The sequence below is a fragment of the Notothenia rossii genome (genome assembly GCF_949606895.1).
Source record: "Notothenia rossii genome assembly, chromosome: 8".
In the NCBI taxonomy this organism is placed as follows: Eukaryota; Metazoa; Chordata; class Actinopteri; order Perciformes; family Nototheniidae; genus Notothenia; species Notothenia rossii.
Window position 1 is genome coordinate 50689013 of NC_136906.1, and position 23116 is coordinate 50712128.

At 45.5% G+C, this 23116-nt stretch overlaps 1 protein-coding gene across 5 annotated transcripts in view; it reads left to right on the forward strand.

The window, feature by feature from the left end:
* The window catches only part of LOC307016864 (gamma-aminobutyric acid receptor subunit rho-1-like), a 141972-nt gene that overhangs the window by 58219 nt on the left and 60637 nt on the right, over positions 1-23116 (forward strand). For 4 of the 5 annotated variants that reach the window (XM_079646207.1, XM_079646212.1, XM_079646208.1 and 1 more), the window contains one exon: positions 18332-18382. The gene's annotated coding sequence lies outside the window, so the exon portion shown is untranslated. The remainder of the gene's footprint in view (positions 1-18331; positions 18383-23116) is intronic. The other variant, XM_079646209.1, reaches the window with a different exon arrangement.

The window sequence follows — 23116 nt, forward strand, 5'->3', positions numbered from 1 at the left end:
ATTACATTGCAATTTAAAGAGGTTACTTTCCGTAAAGACGCAAAGGGAAGTAGGATAGCAGTATTTTAAAGTGTCAAAAACAAAGTGACAGTTTCAGACTGGAACAAGAAAACCAGTGTTTTTGTACCCACTAGTACTACAAAGTAGGCATTTTGGCAGCAGTGGGTAAAACTGTGCATTGTCTCTCCACCACTTCAAAAACAATACAGTTTTTGCCAAGAAGGTGAGGCTTATTGACAGGGCGAGATATAAATATACTGTTGGTACTTGTCAATGTCTCTAGGTATGTACATGTAGCCCTGTAAATACGATGTCCATTTGTGTTATCTGTTCACGTTGTAACCTACTTGCTGCCATGTTGGACAGGTCTCCCTTGAAAAAGAGATCGATGATCTCAATGGGACCACCTGGTTGAATAAAGGTTTAAAAAAAAAAAAGTGTTTACATTTTTTAAAAAAATTTTTTTTAAATCACGGTAGATTTTGTCAGTCTCACGACGGTATTGGGACGTTTGTTTTTTGCGATACCGCGATAATCGGTAGATCGTTAGATCCCAAGGTACAAGTCAATGTGTGCTGACTCAATAGAGATAACATTATATAATGGGAGAATACATTATGTTACACTATATAACACCTAAAAACCCCAATTCAATATATGTTTTCATCAGGATTTCTTTCCTTTACACAAATAAAGTAACTCCCACCATATATTGGTGCCTAAAATCCCCCCATGTAAAAAAAAAGTACCTTTGCATTTTCATTCAAGCACATTCAAAACAAAAAAACTGGAGAAAAGTCATGAAAAATAAGAGACTTTTTAAGATTACGCTTTTTATTTGAGAGGTCATTCGTTTAAGACCAATTGACAACACAGGCTCAACTTGAGGTCCTCTCTCAGGTTTGTTTAGGAACTCTGGACTCACTCAGCCCTCATCAGCAGATCCAGTTGTGGAATTTAAATGTTGGATGATCTGTACTTGGTTCTGCTGACCTATGCTTCTTATTGTTCTTCACATGCTGTTTGAGGTGTGTGGATGCTCCAGCTGCTGCCTGCCTTCACAGCCTCTCATGTTTCACTATCATTTCACTGACTCAGCACAAAGTCGTTTTACACTTAAAATGAATGTTGCTATAGTACATAAACACAATACGCGATTAAAGAGACTGAAACGTTGACTTCGATTAAACCACCATTAATAACGTTAAAAAATATATATATATTTTATATATAAAAATCCTATAGTATTAGAACAAAGGCAGATATTGTACAGCACCCGGTGACCCCTGGGGGGTCCTTGCTCAAGGGCACCACGGGAGTGCCCAGAAAGTGAACTGGGACCAGTCGTCCCTCCTTACTATTGGGAGTACGGGGACTTGAACCGGCCTCCCTCCTGTTCCCAAGCCAAGTCCCTCAAGACTGAGCCATTGATTGGTTGTATAAAGTAAAAAAAAAAAAAGAATGATCTCTTCTGTCACTCTGGCTTTGTTATGATGATGTAATGTTATTATTCATTCTGATTTAAGGATGGCATCAACACGACGGTGCATACAAAGTTTTTATCCATTCCATGTTTCATTGCTTGGAGACTGTTTGGTAATCTTGAGAAAGAGTGGTTACTTAAACGTATTACTTCTTCAGCTCTCCAAATATTTTTGATTTGATGTGTAATGAAATCGTTCCCAACATGCAGAAAATATGTTCAACAAATGATTATTTCTGACATATTGCTGTTGTCAGTAATGTAAAGTATCAAAGACCATTTACTGTCCTTAGTTTTGAAGTATTTCCATTGAATGCTACTTTATGCTCTTACTCCAATACATCTTAAATTGAATTAAGGTAATTTTACTCCACTACATTTACTAACTCATGTATTATTTATTAGGTTTTAGTGACTTTTCAGATCAGGATGTTACATTAAAGACTTTTAACATTTAAAAGAATAAGCAAGTGGACTAACCATTTAAAGGTCACCTATTATGCAAAATCCTCTTCTTCATGTCTCTTCTACATCAACATGTCCCTCTCTGTGTAAAGAGATTCTGAAAGTTTCAGGAACAAAGATTCTCTCTCTTTTTGTCCTGATCCATTTATATAAAAACCTGTCTGAAAATGTGCTGATCAGATTTTGGCCACTTTATTATGTCATAACGATTTTTTGGCTTGTGTAACCATTAGCCAATCACCAACCAAGGTAACAGATAGACAATCAGCACTTTTGAAACAGGGCTGAAACAGAGGAGATTATGGGATGCTACAATGATCTGTTTGGTTTTGGAGCCAATGGAGACATGTTTTGTATATATCCAGACCTATAATATTTGATGAAAAACAGTATAATAGGAGACCTTTAAGCTACAATAAAAGAACATACAACAATATATTACAAAAAGTTCTCTCATCAATAATTTCTGTATCAAAACGTTGTTTGTCTGCGACAGTCAAATGCTACTTGATGCAACAATATGAATAATCAGATAATGTCATATATTTAACTATATACGCATCACTGCAGGCAATTTTTTCTGCAGAATTAAAAGTACATTTTTGCTTCATAATACTTCTTTACTTTTACTTAAAGGTGGGGTATGTAATTTTGGAGAAACCAGCTCGAGTGCGCTAGAATTTGAAAATGCAAACCCGGAAAAAATCTGCCACTTCCTTACAGAGCCCCCCCTCCAACACACACAAATGTGCACATGACCAATGAGGGCACGAGATAAGTTTGTGCACAGATGGAAGGCTGACAGGTAGGTAGGCCATCCAGTTATTTTAGCCGGGCCGGCTCAGATGATTGGTCGTGCTTTTTACAGTACTACAGCTTCCACAGATGAAATGTTGTTATGGATTTTTTGTCAAAGCACTTAAGATATTCATTGCTATCGGGATGTGAAGAGCATTCCATGGAATATAACAAAAAGTGTATCTCGAGCTGGTTTCTCAAACCTACCCTACCTTTAAGAATAGGACCTTTACTTGTAATAGAGTATTTCAAATGAATATATTGCTACTTCCGCCGTACTTCTTCCAACACTGATCATAATCCAATAATTGAATAATGGGATTTTGAAATGGGCCTTAAGCATAACAAGTTATTTAACTTATAAAACTTTAACATGACTTGATGCTGATACGTTTAAACTTTTACTTAAGTAAGATTTGGAATGCATGAATTTTACTTATAACTGAGTACTTCAATAAAACCCTATCTCTGCATTTCTAATAGAAGTATGTCACATGACAGATTCTGCAACAGCTTCCTGTTCCAGATCAATAACAATGGTATACCCAAGAGGTGGTACTCAGTTCATGTACTTCAGTAAAAGTAAAAGTAGCTGATTCTCGAAATCCTCTGTTACAGTAAAGTCCTGCGATCAAAATATTACTCAAGTAAAAGTAGAAAAGTATTAGCATCAAAATATATTTAAAGTATCAAAAGTAAAAGTAGTGATTGTGCAGATTGGTCCATTTCAGAATAATATATATGATATGTTGTATAATGATTGACAATTAAAGTGTTCTCAAAGTTGGTAAAGGTGAAGCTAGTTTGAATGACTTTGTATACTGCAGGGTAGCTTTTGAATTTACTCCAGGTGGAACTAAAGTCTGATTTCATCATTCATCCACATCTGTAAAGTGTGTGTTCAGAGTAGCAGACAATTGAGATATTAATGTAGAGTAAAAGTATCTCAAAATGTTACTTAAGTACAGTACTTGAGTAAATGTGCATAGGTACTTTACACCACTGGCTACACCAAGTGTTGAGAATCGGATATCACTTTAGTGGTGGAGCAGCCCTGTTCAGCTTACTGAGGGCTGCTGACTGGGCTGATGAGGAGTCAGAGACAGAGTCCCCCCCCCCCCCCACACACACACACACACACACACACACACACACACACACACACACACACACACATACACAAACACACACACACGCTTGGGAATCAAAGCTTCACTTTTAACCGACAGCAACAAAAGGTGACGTGTGGCTGGTTAGAAAAATCACTTACTCTGATTACATAACCTGTAATCTGAGTGTGTTAATGTGCTCTCTGAATTATTGCTATTGTTGTGGATTTGGCAAGGTTACCCAGCTGGAAGGAAGGCCAGGAATGAAATGTCATTTGTGGTAACGCGCAAATGGAATTGGAAATCTTGTTTATGCTGTTCTTCTGTTGAAAGATACAGGTCTTGAAAGGCCTATTTGAGTGGTTATAACTGAAAAATTACTTAAAACAAACATCATCGTGTTGCCGCTTGTGTCACTGAATAAACCACAACAATGACTCACGCTAAAGCCTTTATACACGCTCCATACAGTGACCTAATGCTCTGCCAGAGGGACAAACCTCTGTCTGGCAGCAATGTCATTAATCCAGATCTTTAAATCCGTTCACAGTGGGTGATTAAATGTGGAGACTATCTGTCATCAAACTTAACATTGAAGCTGCACACTATGGCCCTCATCTGCATGTTCAATGAAGGATCTCGAGGCTTGTATGTGCAAATATCATTTAAACCATCTTTTAATGGTTTTGTGAAATTGGAGAGATAATAACACTTTTTTTTGCAAAATAAAAGCTGCATTTTTAGCAATAAAAAGCACTCATGTCCAAATCAATGCACTCTGCGTTTTGCACAATATTATCATTACCAATAATAATCACAATATATATATTTATTTAAAAAAAAAAGATAATAATAATAATGCAGAATTGACCGTTTTAAGAGTTTTCCTAGGAGGATTGAACAGTAAAGAAACCAAAGGGTTAATTATAGTTTGGCTTGCAATTGGGGATACAATAATACAATCATGCAGCTTTCCAATTATTATCAGGCAAAATGTATCCAATTCTGATGAATTGACCAAATAGTGTACCTACTGTGTTACCCTGTCTGGAAAGACAAATAATGTACAATGAGGAAAATAAAGGAATAAAGGTTTTCTGATTCTGATTCTGATCAATTAAATGAGAGTGGCTAGAAAGCGGAAAAAAAAAGAGCTCCAACCCCAGGACATCACATTTCATGACTGTACAATTTTTTTGAGCCGTCCAACTGGTTTAGGATGTTTAAACACTTGACACACTGTATTTGACTGACAACTGATAAACTCCTCTGCAGTGTGTTGGGGAAATATTTTCCTATAGGCCCACGCCTTTGACCCAGTTTATCAATTTGTACTGACCTCACTGAGCTCAGGCACCTGTAGCCTTGGCTGATGTGCTCTAACGGCCCGTCCACACGGCGGCGTGCGTTGAAGCTTCAACGCTTCTGCCCATTCACTTTGAATGGGGTGACGTCACGCTTTGCCGAACTGAATTGTGGGAGCGTTCCTTCGCTTTGCTCGCGTTGCTCGCTTCAAAAGTAGAGCAATGTTCAACTTTTATAGCTTCGGCGGAAGCGTCAGCCAATCAAATCATATGCCAGGACAAGCTCTAGTCAATCAAACCTCATGCTTGTGTGTCCGGGGCGGGAGATTCATGTGATTGGTTTTTGGTCAAGCTTCAGACACGCCTGCCGGCAAGCTTCAACACACGCCGCCGTGTGGACGCTGCGTAAGTGTGTTGTCTCTCTATTCCTGCCTGTTGGCGTCAGCTGATAGAGGTGTTATAGTGCTTTGCCTGTTTTATCTTGTTATGCAGCATGTTGATTAATCTCTCAGAACCAGCCAAATACATGGGTCTGGGGTAGAGATCTTCAGAATTGGTTTGGCAACCGCTGTGACACCTCGTGGCACAGCTCATGTCTTGTGAATTCTTTCCGGCCGAAGCTCCAAATAAACCGTCAGTGTTTGCCATCAAAGTTCCTGCTCCCCCCGTGTCTCTCTGAGTCCTGTCTCCATTGCTTCAGAAGTTTCCATCACACTGTGTAAGACATTTCTATAACAACCACTCTTCTTGTGTTCCCTGGTATGACTTGTCCATTTCAATGTTTGCTGTCCTTCAGTCTGATGGTAAACTCAGTGTCCTCGTATAAACTTGGCTCCAGGGTTAAAGGCGTTGACGCCAGCCAGAGGGTGCTCTGACAGCTCATCAGCCATTTGACCTCAATCACATGATTAATCATTTCTCAGTTTCACTGCGTCCAAGCTGATGAATTAAGTAAAAGCACTGCCACTGAACTGGGAAAAGCGTTTCGCAGTAGTCGGCCCTCATGACTCTTCTCACACATCATGGTGAATACTAGACAACAACCCAACACTACTCTGAGTTTAAGTTGAATGTTTTTATTTTGGGCTGTAATGCTGTGGGTGTCTCTGTCCTGTAGTAGTAGTAGAGATGAGATGGTTGTCATAAATATTTCAATACATATTTGCAGCCTTTGTTGGGGAGTTCAGCTTTAGTTAGCAATTGCTCACTTTCTTTTTTGGGAGAGTCTATGCTGATCATGTCCTGTGCACAGAACCCGCCTGAGGGAGCGGAGTGGAGGAGTGATGACCAGGGTTGGGAATGTGTTATTTTAAAAATGTATTAGTTACAGTTACATGTTGATAAAATAATAGTAATTAGTAGCCTCTAAGTATCATAATGTAAAAGTAATGTATCCTGATTACTTTACTTTACTTTCAAATTGCCTCAACATCAAAAACAATGCAAATAAACCAAAAGAGAAAATTAATATCAATAAGATATTTTTTACTTAAAGTGGACCTATCATGCTATGTTTGAATAATATATTGTAGGGCCATACAAAACATCTATTTTTTCAAAACACCAAACATTTCGCTCTATTTGCTCTTTTCCAGCCCTGTTTTTGCAAGGGCTGATTCTGCTTTTGTGGCAGACTACAGCGCCACTTACAGGCCTGGCATATGTACTACAGCGTCTCCAGCGCTTTCGAGCAGCCTCTCATTCCCCTGATAGGTGGAGAGTTGCCCATATAGGCGGAGCACCCCTTTTCTGATGTCAGAAAAATTAAAATAATAATCAGCTCCGTTTCAGCCCCATTTTTAGAGATTTGGGTATGGAGGGAAAGAGAGAGGGTTGTGTTTCCTGACACTTGGTGAGTTCCCTGACACACCGGGGACACATATTCATGTATAAAAGATGTACAAAAGTGCATTTTGCATTATAGGTCCCCTGTGTATAATGTAAGACAACAGAACAATGTGATCTTAGAAAAGAAGAAACCAATCTGTCGGGTTTGGCAAGATTGCGGACCCAAAAGCAGTATAAACAAGGAGTTAAGGGGATGTAAATTAAGGTGAGCTTTTAATAAACTAAAAAGCTGTTGCAATACAAAAATAACAGGAGCAGGCAAGGCGGAACAAAAGAGAAAGTAGCTTACAAACAAACTGGGACCATATGGGCAGAACAAGGAAATCCAGAACAGGAACCAAACCACCATAAAACGACAACGAACTGACAAGGGACACAAGGGCAAAAAAGTCTAAATACACAAGGGTAATCACAAGACAAGACACCGCTGGAGAGGGGAGGTGACACACAGGGGCAACAGGTGAACACAATGAAGGTGTCACGATTCTCATGTCGTGTCGCGTTTCTGTGTCTAGGTTTGGTTTTGCTGTTCTCCCTGTCATGTTTTCCTCCTGGGTTATTGTCTGGTCCTTTTCCCTGTGTTTTTCCTCCTGTCGTTAGTTTCCCTGGTGTGTCTAGTTGTCTAATTGTGTTCACCTGTGGCCCTTGTGTTTCTCCTCCCCTGCCCGGCTGTTTCTCGTCTTGTGATTACCCCTCCCTGTATTTAATCTTGTCTCTTCCTGTGTTCAGTGTTGGTGCTTCTTTTGTTGGTGACTGAGTTCACCGTGGAGTGTTTTCGTTTGTCCATGTTATATATTAGTCCTTGAAATAAGGGTATTCTAAGTTTTATCTGCGTTTGGGTCCTGCCTGCTTCACTCCTCATATCAGAAAGCACCAACTGTGAAATGGGCCCAGCAGATCCGTTCGAGCTGGAATTATTGAATTTTTCCTTTTTTTTGGCTAACTGCTCGGATCGATGGAAGGGAGCGTCCGGAGTTCAGCAGCGAGAGGCTGTTTTGGCAGAGGCGCGGCAGATGGCAACGGAGAAACCAGGCTTGGTGAGATTCTTACCTGGCTGGATTTCGAATTTCCTCTCTGTGTGTGATTCCCGGCCTGCTAGCCCCAGGCATGCTAGCTCCCTGCCTCCCAATTCCCAACCTGGCACCATACGCCTCGGTGGGTTCCGTCTGAAGTCAGCCCGTGCTTCTGTCCCAGTTCCTGCTCCTGTCCAGGAGTCGTTCTCTGGAACTCGTCTGGCTTTTGGAGGTCCAAGAGAAGGAGACGCAAATCCAGGCTAGCAGCCCGAGCCCCAGCAGCCATGGCTCCATGCTCCAGTACCGGCCCACACAGCCATGGTTCCGTCCTCCATTACCATCCCACACAGCCATGGTTCCGTGTTCCGGTTCCGTGCCCAGCAGCCATGGTTCCGGCTACAGAACCGACCCACACAGCCATGGTTCCGGCCCCAGTTCCGGCCCCAGCAGCCATGGTCCCGACTCCAGTTTCGGCTCCAGGACTGGCTTACCGGCCAACGCCAGCTCCCCGAGTCCTTTCGGCGTACCGGCCAACGCCGGCTCCCCGAGAACCGGCCGGCATACCGGCCGACTCCAGCACCTCGTCTCCTGTTGGCTCTCCAGCCGACGCCAGCTCCCCGAGTCCTGTCGGAGTACCAACCGACACGAGTTCCCTCTCAAGTCACCTCTCGAGTCCACTTTCAAGTCACCTCTCGAGTCCCCTCTCAAGCCTCCTTTCGAGTTATCTCTCGAGTTCCCTCTCGAGTCTCCTCTCGAGTCCCCTCTCGAGTCCCCTCTCGAGTCTCCTCTCCAGTAACCTCTCAAGTCACCTCTCAAGTTCCCTCTCGAGTCTCCTCTCAAGTTCCCTCTCAAGTCACCTCTCAAGTCACCTCTCAAGTCACCACTCGAGTTCCCTCTCGAGCCCTCTCTCGAGTCACCTCTCGAGTCCCCTCTCAAGCCTCCTTTCAAGTTACCTCTCGAGTACCCTCTCCAGTCTCCTCTCGAGTTCCCTCTCGAGTCTCCTCTCGAGTTCCCTCTCCAGTCACCTCTCGAGTCACCTCTCGAGTCCCCTCTCGAGTTCCCTCTCAAGCCCTCTCTCAAGTCTCCTCTCGAGTTCCCTCTCCAGTCACCTCTCAAGTCACCTCTCGAGTTCCCTCTCGAGTCCCCTCTTGAGTTCCCTCTCAAGCCCTCTCTCGAGTCTCCTCTCGAGTTTCCTATCGAGTCCCCTCTCAAGTCACCTCTCGAGTTCCCTCTCAAGTCACCGCTGGAGTTACCTCTCAAGTCTCCTCTCGAGTCTCCGTTCAAGTTCCCTCTCGAGATCCCATACTCAAGTGCCGTTGGAGGTTCCGCTGGGGGTCCTGCCAGCTCCATGTCCTGTCCCGTTGGGGGTCCCGCCGACTACTCTTCTTCCCTGGGTCCTGCCAATCCTATGTCCTGTGCCGTTGGAATTTCCGCTGGGGTTCCTGCCAGCTCCATGTCTTGTCCCGTTGGGGGTCCCGCCGACTACTCTTCTGCCGGGGGTCCTGCCAACCCTATATCCTGTGCCGTTGGAGGTCCCGCAGACTACTCTTCTGCCGGGGGTCCTGCGAACCCTATTTCCTGTGCCATTGGAGGTCCTGCCGACTACTCTTCTACCGGGGGTCCTGCCAACCCTATGTCCTGTGCCGTTGGAGGTCCCGCAGACTACTCTTCTGCCGGGGGTCCTGCCAACCCTATGTCCTGTACCGTTGGAGGTCCCGCCGACTACTCTTCTGCCGGGGGTCCTGCCAACCCTATGTCCTGTGCCGTTGGAGGTTCCGCAGACTGCTCTCCTGCCGGGAGTCCTGCCGGCCCTGTGTCCTCTTCCGTGGGAAATCTTGCCGACACCTGTCCCATCGCCTCCGGATCCTGTCCGGTCGACACCGGCTCCTGCCCGGCCTCCGGAGCTGTCCGGTCTTCGCCCTTGAGCCCAGCCTCCTGAGTTTGCCCGCTGTGGTCTTCGCCCCTTTTTGAACTCTGCCTTGCCCCCGGGCCGTCCGCCCGAGACCCCCTCCTCGAACTCTTCCTTGCCCCCGGGCCGTTCGCCCGAGACCCCTTCCTGGTCCTCTGCCGTGCCCTGGGCAGCCAAGGCCCGTCCTCCGGACCCCCTCCACCCACCCTGCTGGACGTTATTGGATTTTTGTTTTGGTGTTTAGGGACGTCTAGAATCCGTCCCTTGAGGAGGGGGTTCTGTAACGATTCTCATGTCGTATCGCGTTTCTGAACATATTTTACCGTGATTTAATTGTAATACATGTTTCAAAAATGATGCCGAAGTAACAACATACTGATACCGGTTAGTAAAAACCATGAATTAATGCTTTCACAAGTCTGCAGACAGACGGCAGGCGAAAAACCTTTTAAAATGCGTGTTTTCTAAACGGAGCTTGGCCAAGCTAACGTTATACAGTTGCAAGAAAAAGTATGTGAACCCTTTGGAATTACCTGGATTTCTGCATAAGTTGGTCATAAAATGGAGGAAGCCACTGCTGTCCAGAAAAAACATTGCTGCACGTTTGAAGTTTGCAAAAGAGCACCTGGAGGTTCCACAGCACTAATGGAAAAATATTCTGTGGACAGATGAAACCAAAGTTGAGTTGTTTGGAAGGAACACACAACGCTATGTGTGGAGAAAAAAAGGCACAGCACACCAACATCAAAACCTCATCCCAACTGTGAAGTATGGTGGAGGGAGCATCATGGTTTGGGGCTGCTTTGCTGCCTTAGGGCCTGGACAGATTGCCATCATCGACGGAAAAATGAATTCTCAAGTTTATCAAGACATTTTGCTGGAGAACCTAAGGCCATCTGTCCACTAATTGAAGCTCAACAGAAGATGGGTGATGCAACAGGACAACGACCCAAAGCACAGAAGTAAATCAACAACAGAATGGCTTCAACAGAAGAAAATACGCCTTCTGGAGTGGCCCAGTCAGAGTCCTGACCTCAACCCAATTGAGATGCTGTGGTATGACCTCAAGAGAGCGAATCACACCAGACATCCCAAGAATATTGCTGAACTGAAACAGTTTTGTAAAGAGGAATGGTCCAAAATTCCTCCTGACCGTTGTGCAGGTCTGATATGCAACTATAAGAAATGTTTGGTTGAGGTTATTGCTGCCAAAGGAGGGTCAACCAGTTATTAAATCCAAGGGTTCACATACTTTTTCCACATTGCACTGTGAATGTTTACATGGTGTGTTCAATAAAAACATAAAAACATATAATTGTTTGTGTGGTTTTAGCTTAAGCAGACTGTGTTTGTCTATTGTTGTGACTTAGATGAAGATCAGAACACATTTTATGACCAATTTATGCAGAAATCAAGGTAGTTCCAAAGGGTTCACATACTTTTTCTTGCAACTGTATATGCTCCGACCGTCCACACTCACAACAACGCCCTATACAGACATAAATAAACCAGCGACTGTATTCGCCATGACACAGGCAGTCTGCGGTTTGTACTTGTTTAACTTTTGTCTAGTTTCTGAACCGATATGAGGAGCTGTGAGCTCTGAGTGCTAAGAGCTAACGGCTGTGTTGTTTTTCTGGAGCGCTCATTGAAGATGACGTCACGGCTCCGCCTACACTGCGTTACTATAGATACTACCCCAGTTCCTAAACTGTAATGTGAGCGCAGCATTAAAGTGAGCCGGGCCTAATAAGGCCTAACCAAACCGAGCGAGGCCGAGCGAGGCCTGCAGTGTAAATGCGCCATAAGTGTTATCTGCGTTTGGGTCCTGCCTGCTTCACTCCTCGTATCAGAAGGTTTCTCATTTCTCTAATTCCCCTCCTCGACCTCTCCCCTCCTCGTGTCTTAGTCCCGCCCACAGGAGATGCGAGCGGAGGACTGAGGAGGGGAACCGAGGAGAGAGGAGGGGAAGCAGCAGGCGGTTAGAGAAATGAGAACTCCTCTCCTCTGTGCGGTCATTTTAAAGAGACGTCCATTAATGATGACAGGAGGCACAGCAGCCCTCTGTCTGATGGACAGATGTGTTCATGACGACTTATATATTTACTTTGAGTCATTGACAGTGCGGTATAATGAGACAATAACAGGCTACAGATGCGGACATATAAACACACATATACATATATTTATATGAATATTTCAGAATCAAACAAGTATGAGAGCACTCTCATAACGTAACACAATCAGAGACTGGATATATCCCCCCCTCTCTCGTGTCGCTACAATGAGGAAATTAAACTACGGGCCAAAAGTTTTATTTAGGCTACAAGTATTAAAAGTAAGCAGAGGACACCAAACCAACTGAGTCTGTCCGCCGCATCTACGCACTGTACAACACACACACCTACACACTGACTGTACCACACACACATCTACACACTGTACCACACACACCTAGCTCCTAAAGCATAATCAGGCTACAGCCGTTGTGTATTTTTATTACAGTATATGAAGCAGTAAATGGTCTTAGAAAAATATCGACTCTTTGTTTGTAGATATCTACTAAACTACAGCATACAAATACACAGAGTAATGTAGGCCTGTTATACTGAGTAATATATATTTTACACACTGCTCTGCTTTCTGCACAGACCTCACAGCTGTTCTCTCTGTAAACATCGCGTCGCGATGAAAGCAGTTTCTAAAATAATATCCAGGTCATGTCATTGGCTGAGATAAGTCCGGCCGTGCGTCACGCCTCTTTTAAACATCACTGTTGCCGGAAATGCATCCTTGGAGGAGCCATCAGTGTCTCCTCGGTTATAGCTCCTCCAGAGAGCCTCCTCGATGCTCGATCCTCGGTCCTCGATGTGCATTTAGAGCACATGTGTCAATAACAAGGCCCGCGGGCCAAACATGGCCCTCAGCAATATTGAATCTGGCCCTCCTGTCAATCCTGGTCATCAATTTAATGTGGCCCGCGAGCTTGTGTCTGTGACAATGCAACGCTGAAACACAAGAGGGCGCTGTCGCACGTCTCACTACGTCAGTAACGGCCGAGTAACCTTCTCTGAAGGTACACTTTGCAAAGGAGATTGAAAGCTAGCATAAACAAACGATGGCGAAAAAACAAAAAGTAGACAAAGATTATCGACATTTTCAGGAGAGGTGGGAAGCTGAATCCCTGTTTTGTGAATTAAAACAAAAGCCAGTGTGTCTCGTATGTCAAGAGTCGCTGGCAGTGTTCAAAGAGTATAACATCCGCAGACACTTCGAAACGAAACATGGCGAGCAATATGCTAACATGTCCATGGAGCAGCGGCTGCAGAAAGCCAAAGACTTGAAACGCAACCTTCAACATCAGCAAAGCATGTTCACCCGCATCAGTCGTGAAAGTGAGGCTGCTACCAAGGCAAGTTTTATTATTGCAGAGGAAATCGCAAAGGCTAGCAAGCCGTTTAGCGAGGGAGAGTTTATTAAAGACTGCCTTGAAAAAGTGTGCAGCGTTGTATGCCCTGACAAGAAGCAGGCATTTTCAAACATCAGCCTGTCCCGTAATACTGTGGCTAGTCGCGTTGATGAACTGGCCTCCGATGTAGAGAGCCAGCTAAAAACAAAAGCCAAGGACTTTATTTCATATTCACTAGCTGTAGATGAGAGTACAGACAGGACGGACACAGCCCAGCTGTCCATATTCATCCGCGGGGTTGACAGTCAGCTGTCCGTCACTGAGGAACTTTTAGACGTGAAACCGATTCACGGGACAACAACGGGAAAGGATATTTTCACCCAAGTGGAGCAGAGCGTGAACAAGATGGAGCTACCCTGGATTAAACTTGTTGGACTGACAACGGATGGTGCACCGGCGATGTACGGGGAAGTTCGGGGTTTGGTCGGTTTGACCCGAAAGGCGATGGGGGACACAGGAGAAAACTTGGTAGTTTACCACTGCATCATCCACCAAGAAGCCCTCTGCGGTAAGTTGTTGGGCATGGAACATGTCATGACTGTTGTGACTAAAACTGTGAACTTTATTCGTGCACGGGGCTTGAATCATCTGCAGTTTAGGGCTCTTTTAGAGGAGGAGAACTCCGTGCAAGAGGATCTGCCCTATCACACAGAGCTGGTTGAGTCGGGGGAAAGTGCTGAGGAGGTTTTACGACACCCGCACTGAGATCGCTCGTTTCATGGAAAGCAAACAGAGGCCCGTCCCCGAGCTTGAGGATGAAAAGCGGCTGGGCGACTTGGCGTTTATGTGTGACATTACTGAGCACCTCAATTCACTGAATGTGAAACTCCAGGGAAGAAAGCAGCTGATCACAGAGATGCGGGACTCCGTGAAGGCATTTGAACTGAAACTGCGTCTGTGGGAGGGGCAGATGCGTAGAGGTAATTTGACCCACTTTCCTACCTGTCAAACAATAAGCGCCACCGCCACCATTCCACTCCTGACCCAAGTGTATGCTGACAAACTGAACACACTCAAAGAGGAATTAAGCAGGAGGTTTGCTGATTTTGAATCACAGAAATTCAACATTGACCTGTTCGCAAATCCTTTTGCAATTGATGTCGACACTGCCCCTGAGCACCTGCAATTGGAACTCATTGAACTGCAATGTAACAGCGCTCTGAAGACCCAGTACCAGTCAGTCGGGGCTGCTGAGTTTGCACCTCTCCTCCCTGAATCTGTGCCAGAGTTGCGTCTTCATGCTGCACACATCATGTCCATGTTCGGCAGCACTTACTCGTGCGAACAGATGTTCTCTATAATGAACTTGAATAAGACATCCCACAGATCCCGGATCACTGACCAGCATCTGACGTCGGTATTGAAAGTGGCCACAGCAAAGGACATTAAGCCTAGAATAGATGAGATCATCTGTAAGAAAAGGTGCAGAGTGTCTGGTAAAAGTTAAACTACAATGCATTTCAGATAGGCCTTGTTGCACTGACTATTTTGTGTTATCACAGAAAACATTTGTTGTGTTGAAAGATACAGTAGTAGTCCTAATGGTTTTGTTTAATTGTGAACTATTTTGTTATAAACTGAACCTACTGTAGGCTAGACTGCTAATGTAGTTTCTTTAATTGTGCAATTCTCTTTTTTTTTTTATTATTATTATCTTTAAAAACAGCATTGGTTTTGCACTTGATGCTATTGAAAGCACTTTCATCTTATTTTGCTGATATAAAGAATTATCCACAAATATGAAGGGGGAACACACTATTTGTATTTTATTTAATCCACATGCTAGCCTAGTTCTAAACATATTTGTTATGGTCCTGTCATCCATGTGCCCTCTCCTGGCAGGTTCTCGCCAGTCATGTGTTTGGTTTGATTGTGAATAAACACGCCAGTTTGGCTGCATTGGCGTTATCTCTGAGTCATGTATATGAATTGTAACCATAACAAGAATCACTGTAATGAATGTCATGGCCCCTGATTTTATTTACAACCGTCAGAATGGCCCTCGAATTTGACACCCCTGATTTAGAGAAATGAGATGTCCTTCAACATGGTGCGCTGAAATTCATTTCCGGATCACTACCGGAAGACCGAGGATTCGAAGAGTCGAGGAGGGGAAATTAGAGAAATGAGAAACCTTCCCTGAGACAAAAGCCTCATCCCAATACCCCTCCTCGACTCCTCTCTTCCCCTCCTCCGGGACTTGACCCGGAAATCGATCAAGACACGCCAATTTGAAGGACGTCCCAATAGCTGAAATGCACACGGAGGAGTCGAGGAGGGGTGCGGGAGGAAAGGGAGGATACACGAGAGCAGACTACGTGAAAGTGTTTTCACTACTCACGTATAAAAGCCCCGCCCCCATCTTCACAGCTGGTCGATTTCAGCAGAAAACGGCTAAACGCATAGGATTAACGCAAACGCAATCGCAAAAAAGCTTCCGTCCACACGCAATGTTCACCGGATAGTGTCTGTCCACACAAGACAGCTCCGTTTAGCTCCAACCGCTGGAGAAGCTGCAGTACATATACAGGAGCCTGTACGTGGCGCTGTAACTTCCTCCACAAAAGCAGCGAAGAAGCATGGTTGTCATGGTTGCCCTTCTGTTTATTCTCCGCGGTGGGGGCAGAGCAAACCGGGCAGAGTTTTTCGCCAGTCAACGTGTATTTAAGTTGAAATCTTCCGGACAAAATTATAAAAGTGCCGGTCAAAGGTCTTCTTTGTTATTTATTGAGCTTTAACACAAATGAATAACGACTCTATATAATATAATAAAACACACGGAGCCTCTCTTATTCCTTCCTCTCTTCGGACAGCGTCAGTGTCTGTCTCAAGCAGCAGCTGATCCAGTAATGAGTGACCCGGCCGAAAGTAAAAATACACATATTTATAACTAGTTTAGGTAGTTTGAGAGGTAATTAAAATAGCTAAGGGCGATGATCTGACTTGAAGTGTGTGTTTTGCTCCGTTCACCGCTGCATCACAGCGGGAGGAGCTGCAGGTGAGCAGAGCTGCGTGTCTCCGTCCTGTCAGATTAGACTTCACTCGCGTCCATATCGAGAGAAAGATAAATAATCTGAATTCAGTGTGCAGTTTACTTTGACACGGGGGTCAGAAGCAGAGGTGGGGAGAGGCGGGGCTATTGCGTCATCATTATCAGAAAATGATCGTATAGGCAGGGCGTACACACGGAGCCGGTGGACCCCCCAGAGCGTTGCGTATGCTGTTCTATCCACCTTGGGACCCGTTATCGTTTCCGCAGTTGTTTACTGTCCTGGAGCCAAAACTGGAGTCGGGACTATGGCTACTGGGGCCGGTACTGAAGCCGGAACCATGGCTGCTGGGGCCGGAACTGGGGCCGGAACCATGGCTGTGTGGGCCGGTTCTGTAGCCGGATCCATGGCTGCTGGGCACGGAACCGGAACACTGAACATGGAACACGGAACCATGGCTGTGTGGGATGGTACTGGAGCTGTTTACATATTCGGTCGTCCTCGTGTGGCCGAACGGTCTATATGACACTAAACAGTAACGCAAACGACCGTTTTCGTCCTCGTGTGGCCGGGGCCTCAGTTAAGCCCGATGAGACGGGATACAGCTGTGCACATGTCATCATTAACCGACGTCGTTTAAAAGTGACGTTTGAGTGAACGAGGACATCCCAATTAATACCCGAGGACTCCTCTGTCCTCACGTCGCCTCCTCGTGTCTCTCGCCCGCATCTTACGGAGGCGGAGCTGAGATGCAAGGAAGTGACGCGAGTGAGGGAAAGGAGGAGTCGAGGAGGGGTATTGGGATGAAGCTGATCACACAGGAGGGAAAACTGACAGGAAGTAAATGCAGACATGAGACAGGGGGTGAACACCTTTCAAAGTTAAACGGGAAAACAAAGACAGATCTTGACAATACAAAATAAAACACAGACCGATCGTGACACAACGATTTTATTTACTACAGTTTAGTTTAAAAAGAAAAATCTGAGCTGAAAGAAAATGCTCTGTTTAAATTGAACTCATACAGTTAAGCTCACACACACTATTTTATGAACATAGGTTCACCTACTGAATTAAAAAAGAACAAATGAACCAAAGAAAGTGAAAACCATCTCATGATGCTCCAGTGTGGTTTTAAAATGGAGACACTGAGGCTTATTGTGTTATCTAATAACCCAAAGACATCTGGGAGGGAATGAATGATCTGGTTTCCTTATCCCTGGAACTTTAGGTGTTCATAACAGACACATAGCGCAAATTCACTTTATTTGATGAAATGTTCCCTCTGGTAAATGAATTAGTGAAATGAATAAGAATGATTAAAGTGGACCTATCATGCTATATTTGAATAATATAGTGTGGGACTATACCTATATAAGGCATATTTATACTTTTTATTTTTCAAAATACCAAAAGATCATGCATTTTAGCCATTCTTCATTTCGCTCAATTTAACACTGTCTTTGCATGGGCTGATTCTGTGAGAATAGCACCATCTACAGGCCTGGCATATGTACTACAGCGTCTCCAGCGCTTTAGAACGACAATGTCCGTGGCTGTCTCCTCCTGATTGGTGGAGTTGGCCCAATAGCCGTAGCGCCACTTCTGTGACGTCATAGAAGTGTTTAAATCTGGATCAGTCTGTATCAGATCCGTTGCAGCCCCTTTTTAAGAGATTTGGGTATGGAGGAAAATAGAGAGGGTTGTGTTTTCTGACACTTGGTGAGTTCCCTGGAACACCGGGGACACATTCATGTATAAAAGACGTACAAAAGTGCATTTTGCATGATAGGTCACGTTTAATGTCACGGAAACAGAAAACTCTATTCTATTTGTCAACAGGTCCCTCTTAGTTTAGGATTTCAATCAAGAATCACCCAAAAAGTGCTTCTAAACATTGCATAAAGCTTGCATAAAATCATAAAATGTTTTCCCACTTTCAGATGTAGAAGAGAAATTCCAGTAACAGAAGGATCCAGCAGAAAGATTGTAAGGTATGACGCATTTCTTTATTATTTTATTGATTTAGTCCAATTAGACATATAACAGGGGAAGCAAGATCACATTTTGGAGATTTAAGCAGCAAGGACTTAGTGGCACACGGTCAACAATTTAATCAAACTATTGTCTGCAGGGTCTAGTGAGAAGCATGGTTCGCTTCCATGTATTTTACTAAACTCAATATAATCCATTCTTATCCCACAAAGTTAGGAAATTCATAAGATTATGCGACTTTGCTTCATAAACTTAATACGATGGCAGCGAGTTAAAGAGCAGAAAATGGAACACTGTCACAGTAACCCTTTGATGTTCAAATTCAAGGAAGCTTCATTATTAAGTTAAATAGCACAGCTGTTTGGAAAAAGGCTTGAAAGCAATATTACCTGACAATTACAGTTAGTTTTCACTTTGTTACACCAGCGTTCCCAAGGCTGGATTATCAACAGCTGGTTAAAGTTACTGCTGTCATTTTCCAATTTGATTGATTTGATAATTGAAGGAATGGTGACATGGATTTGTACCACTGTCAAAAGTTAGGTTTCATTTTTTGGTTTTGTTTTCTCTACTTATGTGGCCCTCTCTTCTCAACCGAGTAGTAGTAACACAGACAGAGTCAATCTGATGGAAATGCTTCTGGTTCCCTCTCAGTTTACATACACGATGGTCACATGCCTCTGACACTGAGGACTTTATTATTTTATAACATTTCATAAAGGACGTGCCCATCCTTATAGGCAGATTTTCCCTGTCAATATGTTTTTGGGTGGATGTCGTATGAAGGTAGATATGGTGCAAAATGCAACAAGTTCGTTTCACAAGCAACTGCCAGCTAGGTCTCTCAGTCACTCACTCCTGATCGTTCATTGCGCAGTGACAGCTGCTACGCGCCTGATGTGTGAAATTGAAACTGATAGATAGAACAAAGGTAGCTTATCAAAACGGCCCAGCCCAGCCCACCCCAGTGGGGTGTGGCCCACTGAGCTGGGCTGGGCTGAGACACTTATGGCGCATTCACACTGCAGCGCAGAGCTCGCTTTAAGCATGCCGAGCCGTGCGGGGCCTGTTTTTGGTTGCGCTTCCACTTGGCCTAGTTCCGGCCCGGGGGTACTTTTTCACCTTTTTTCTGGCCCGACTAAATCGTGGTTCTATCGAGGCCAACAAACAGGGCTGAGTCGGGCTGAGTCGGGCTGAGTTTGCTAAGCTAGAGAGAGAATCGCTGTCAAGGGGGCTACAACTCCAACAAGATGAACATATTTGACCGTGATTTAATTGTAATACACGTTTCAAAATGATGCCGAAGTAACAACATACTGATACCGGTTAGTAAAAACCATGAATTAATGCTTTGACAAGTCTGCAGACAGACGGCAGGCGAAAAATCTTTTAAAATGCGTGTTTTCTAAATGGAGCTTGGCTAAGCTAACGTTATATATGCTCTGACCGTCCACGCTTACAACAACGGCCTATACAGACATAAATAAACCAGCGACTGTATTCACCATGACACAGGCAGTCTGTGGTTTGTACTTGTTTAACTTTTGTCTAGTTTCTGAACAGATATGAAGAGCTGTGAGCTCTGAGTGCGAACAGCTAACGGCTGTGTTGTTTTTCTGGGGCACTCATTGAAGATGACGTCACGGCTCCGCCTACACTGTGTTACTATAGATACTACCTCAGTTCCTAAACTGTAATGTGAGCGCAGCATTAAAGTGAGCCGGGCCTAATAAGGCCTAACCAAACCGAGCGAGGCCTGCAGTGTAAATGCGCCATTACAAATGTGGGCCGGTAGGATTTAGGTAAGCAAAACAAAAAAAGTAGTGGCCGGAATACTTACAAATGTGGGCCGGTAGGATTCAGGCAAAAAATATTTTTTCTTTTCTTTTTTTTAAATTGAATATCTTTTTTTTTTTTTTTTTTTGGGCCCTCCGGCCCACACACAGCACCGGCCCACCGAGGAAACTCCCGGTATTCCCAATGGCCAGTCCGCCCCTGCCTCAGACCCACATAAGTTGGATGCAACCACATCGTCAACACAGCAGCTTTTCACAGGAGCAGCCAACGCAACAGGCCCAACAAAACATCTTCCTCCCTCAGATTTTGCTCTAAGCGCAGGACATTCTTCCTTCCAATGGCCTTTTTCAGGACAGTAGTGGCAATTATTAATGTTATCCATGTTGTCCACATCAGATTTGACCAAACCCAATTTCCTTGGATCCATCCCACCATCCTTTCTATTTCCATCACAAACAGTCAGGGCCCCAGAGCGCCCTCCGAACTTGCTCTTATGAAGCAACACAAACTCATCACTTGCCACAGCAGCTTCAGCCGCAGAAGTGACCTTTCGTTCCGTGACATATGTTGCAATGCGGTCAGGAAGAACATTTCTGAACTGCTCCAGAACCATCAGGTCACACAAATCGTCAAAAGAAGCGATATCCTGAGCAGTTAACCAACGCTTAAAATGAACCGACAAATCCCTCGCCATCTCCACATATGTTTGACCTTGTTTCTGCTCAAAGGACCTAAAACGCTGTCGATAGGCCTATGGCACCAGTTCATATGTCCTTAGCACCGCCTATTTTATTTTACCATAGCTAGAGCTATCCTCAAGACATAAGGAGGAATATGCTGACTGTGCTTTTCCTGTGAGAACACACTGAGGTATCAGAGTGCAGTCCGCATCAGGCCAACCTCTAGCCCTAGCTACACGTTCAAATAATTTAAAAAAACGTGTCGGGATCGCTTTCATTAAAGTGAGGCAGCAAGCGCAGGTTCTCATTCGTAACACTCCGTTCGATGTCTCACTATGGGATGCGCCTCATCGCGGAGCAAACAGAAGCATCAATCTCATTACGCCAATCCTGATTGGCTGGTGATCTTGACGTCAGCGTCAGGGAATCTACCCCCTATAAGTAGCTTGCGCTACGCCGCATGCATCATTCAAACACCTCTTCTCGCTTCAGAGCACATCTCTATCGGTAGCCGGGCTAGCTCACACAGTCCACAGACGGAACCAAGCTATCCAAGCTAACTTCGGTCGACGGGCGCTCGCCGGCTACTTCTATATATACTTCTGCAAGAAGACTGTTAATACTAACACACTAGTTAGTGTTGAAATCTACCTCGCCGTTTCTTTCTTCGGAATTAAAGGTAAGGTTTTGATTTTTCAAGCTGGTAACACACCTGTTACTAACTTGCCTTTCCTCACTACCGACACCAAGGTAGCGGGGACGGTTTTTCCTTTTTCTCTCTCACACCAGAGGAGGGGAAGATAAAAAGGGTATTAACACACCAGTTAATATTCTTTGAGAATAAAATTCTACACCGTCGTTTTTTTCACCGGATTAACGACAGGTGGGGAAGAATTTTTTTCTCAGCAACTTACCTGTTACGAGCGGGTCCTCTCCACGCCGTCACCACGGCGAACGAGATGGACGCTTCTCTCCCTCACACCAGAGGAGTCAGGGACTCGGAGGCTCGGCTCTGCGGCTGCGGGTTGAAGATATCAGGCACAGACTCACACCAGGTCTGCTCGTCCTGCCTCGGGCTGGAACACGCCCAGGAGGCTATCGACAACCCCGGCTCGTGCGGGCATTGTGCCCGCTTCACCATCAAGAGCCTCCGCCGACGGCTAGCACGCCAAGCTAGTTTGTCGGGACAGGACCCCCTCATGTCCGCTGTTTCGCCGGCCGGCAATCAAGACATGGGGGCGTCCGCCGCGGAGATTGAGCCCCGCGCTGTGTCAGGCTGGGGCTCAATAACAGCGGCAGCTGCTGAACCGGAGCCCCGCGCCGTGTCAGGCTGGGGCCCGGTGGCGGCAACAGCCGCGAGAGCGGAGCCCCGCGCTGTGTCAGGCTGGGGCTCCCAACTGGACCTCACCATGGTCTCGCCCGCGGATGATGTCCTGGAGTTGGACTACATGGAGGACGAAGAGGATACCTCTGAGTCCCTCCTGTCCGACTCGGATGAGCAAGACGATGATGTCTTCGTGTCATCAGCTCAGGCTGCAAAGCCGGGAGCTCAGGCTGCTCTCCCGGGCGATAGCGCATCAGCTTTGCCCTGTCTGAGCATGGACCTGCAGGCCGTGTGTCAACGTGCCGCGTCCAGGCTGGACATCCCATGGCCTGAAATGGCCAAGTAGACCTCCAGGTCTCGCTACGAGTGGAAGACTTTGCCCCAAGCAGCGAGGACAAAGAGGCAGCTCCTTCCAGTCTTCCCGGAGATGCTGGACGAGGTGTCGATCTCGTGGAGAGACCGCCCCTTCAGTAATAAGGTCCCAATCCAGGGTGCCTCCTCCCTGGACTGTGACGGTATGGAGAGGCTCGGCCTGCTCCGCATGCCGCCCATGGAACCGCTGGTGGCAGCCCACCTCCACCCGAGGCTGGCTCTGACACCAAGCAGGAACCCCACGCTACCGGTGAAGGCAGACCAGTTCCAGTCAGCGATGACGGAACGGGCCTATAAAGCCGCAGCGTTGTCCGCCAGGGCACTCAATGTCTCCTCACTGCTGACCGCCTACCAGGCGGAGCTCTGCGAGGACCTATCAAGCAAACCTGGGCCGGCCGTATGGGACGAGATCGCAGCGATCACGGACATTTGCCTCTGTGTGCAGCGCTGTGCAGTCCAGGCCATGGGCAAAGTCATGGGCATAATGGTGGTACAGGAGAGAGCCAGGTGGCTCAACCTGACCAACCTCCCAGACCGGGAAAAGGAGGATGTTCTTGACA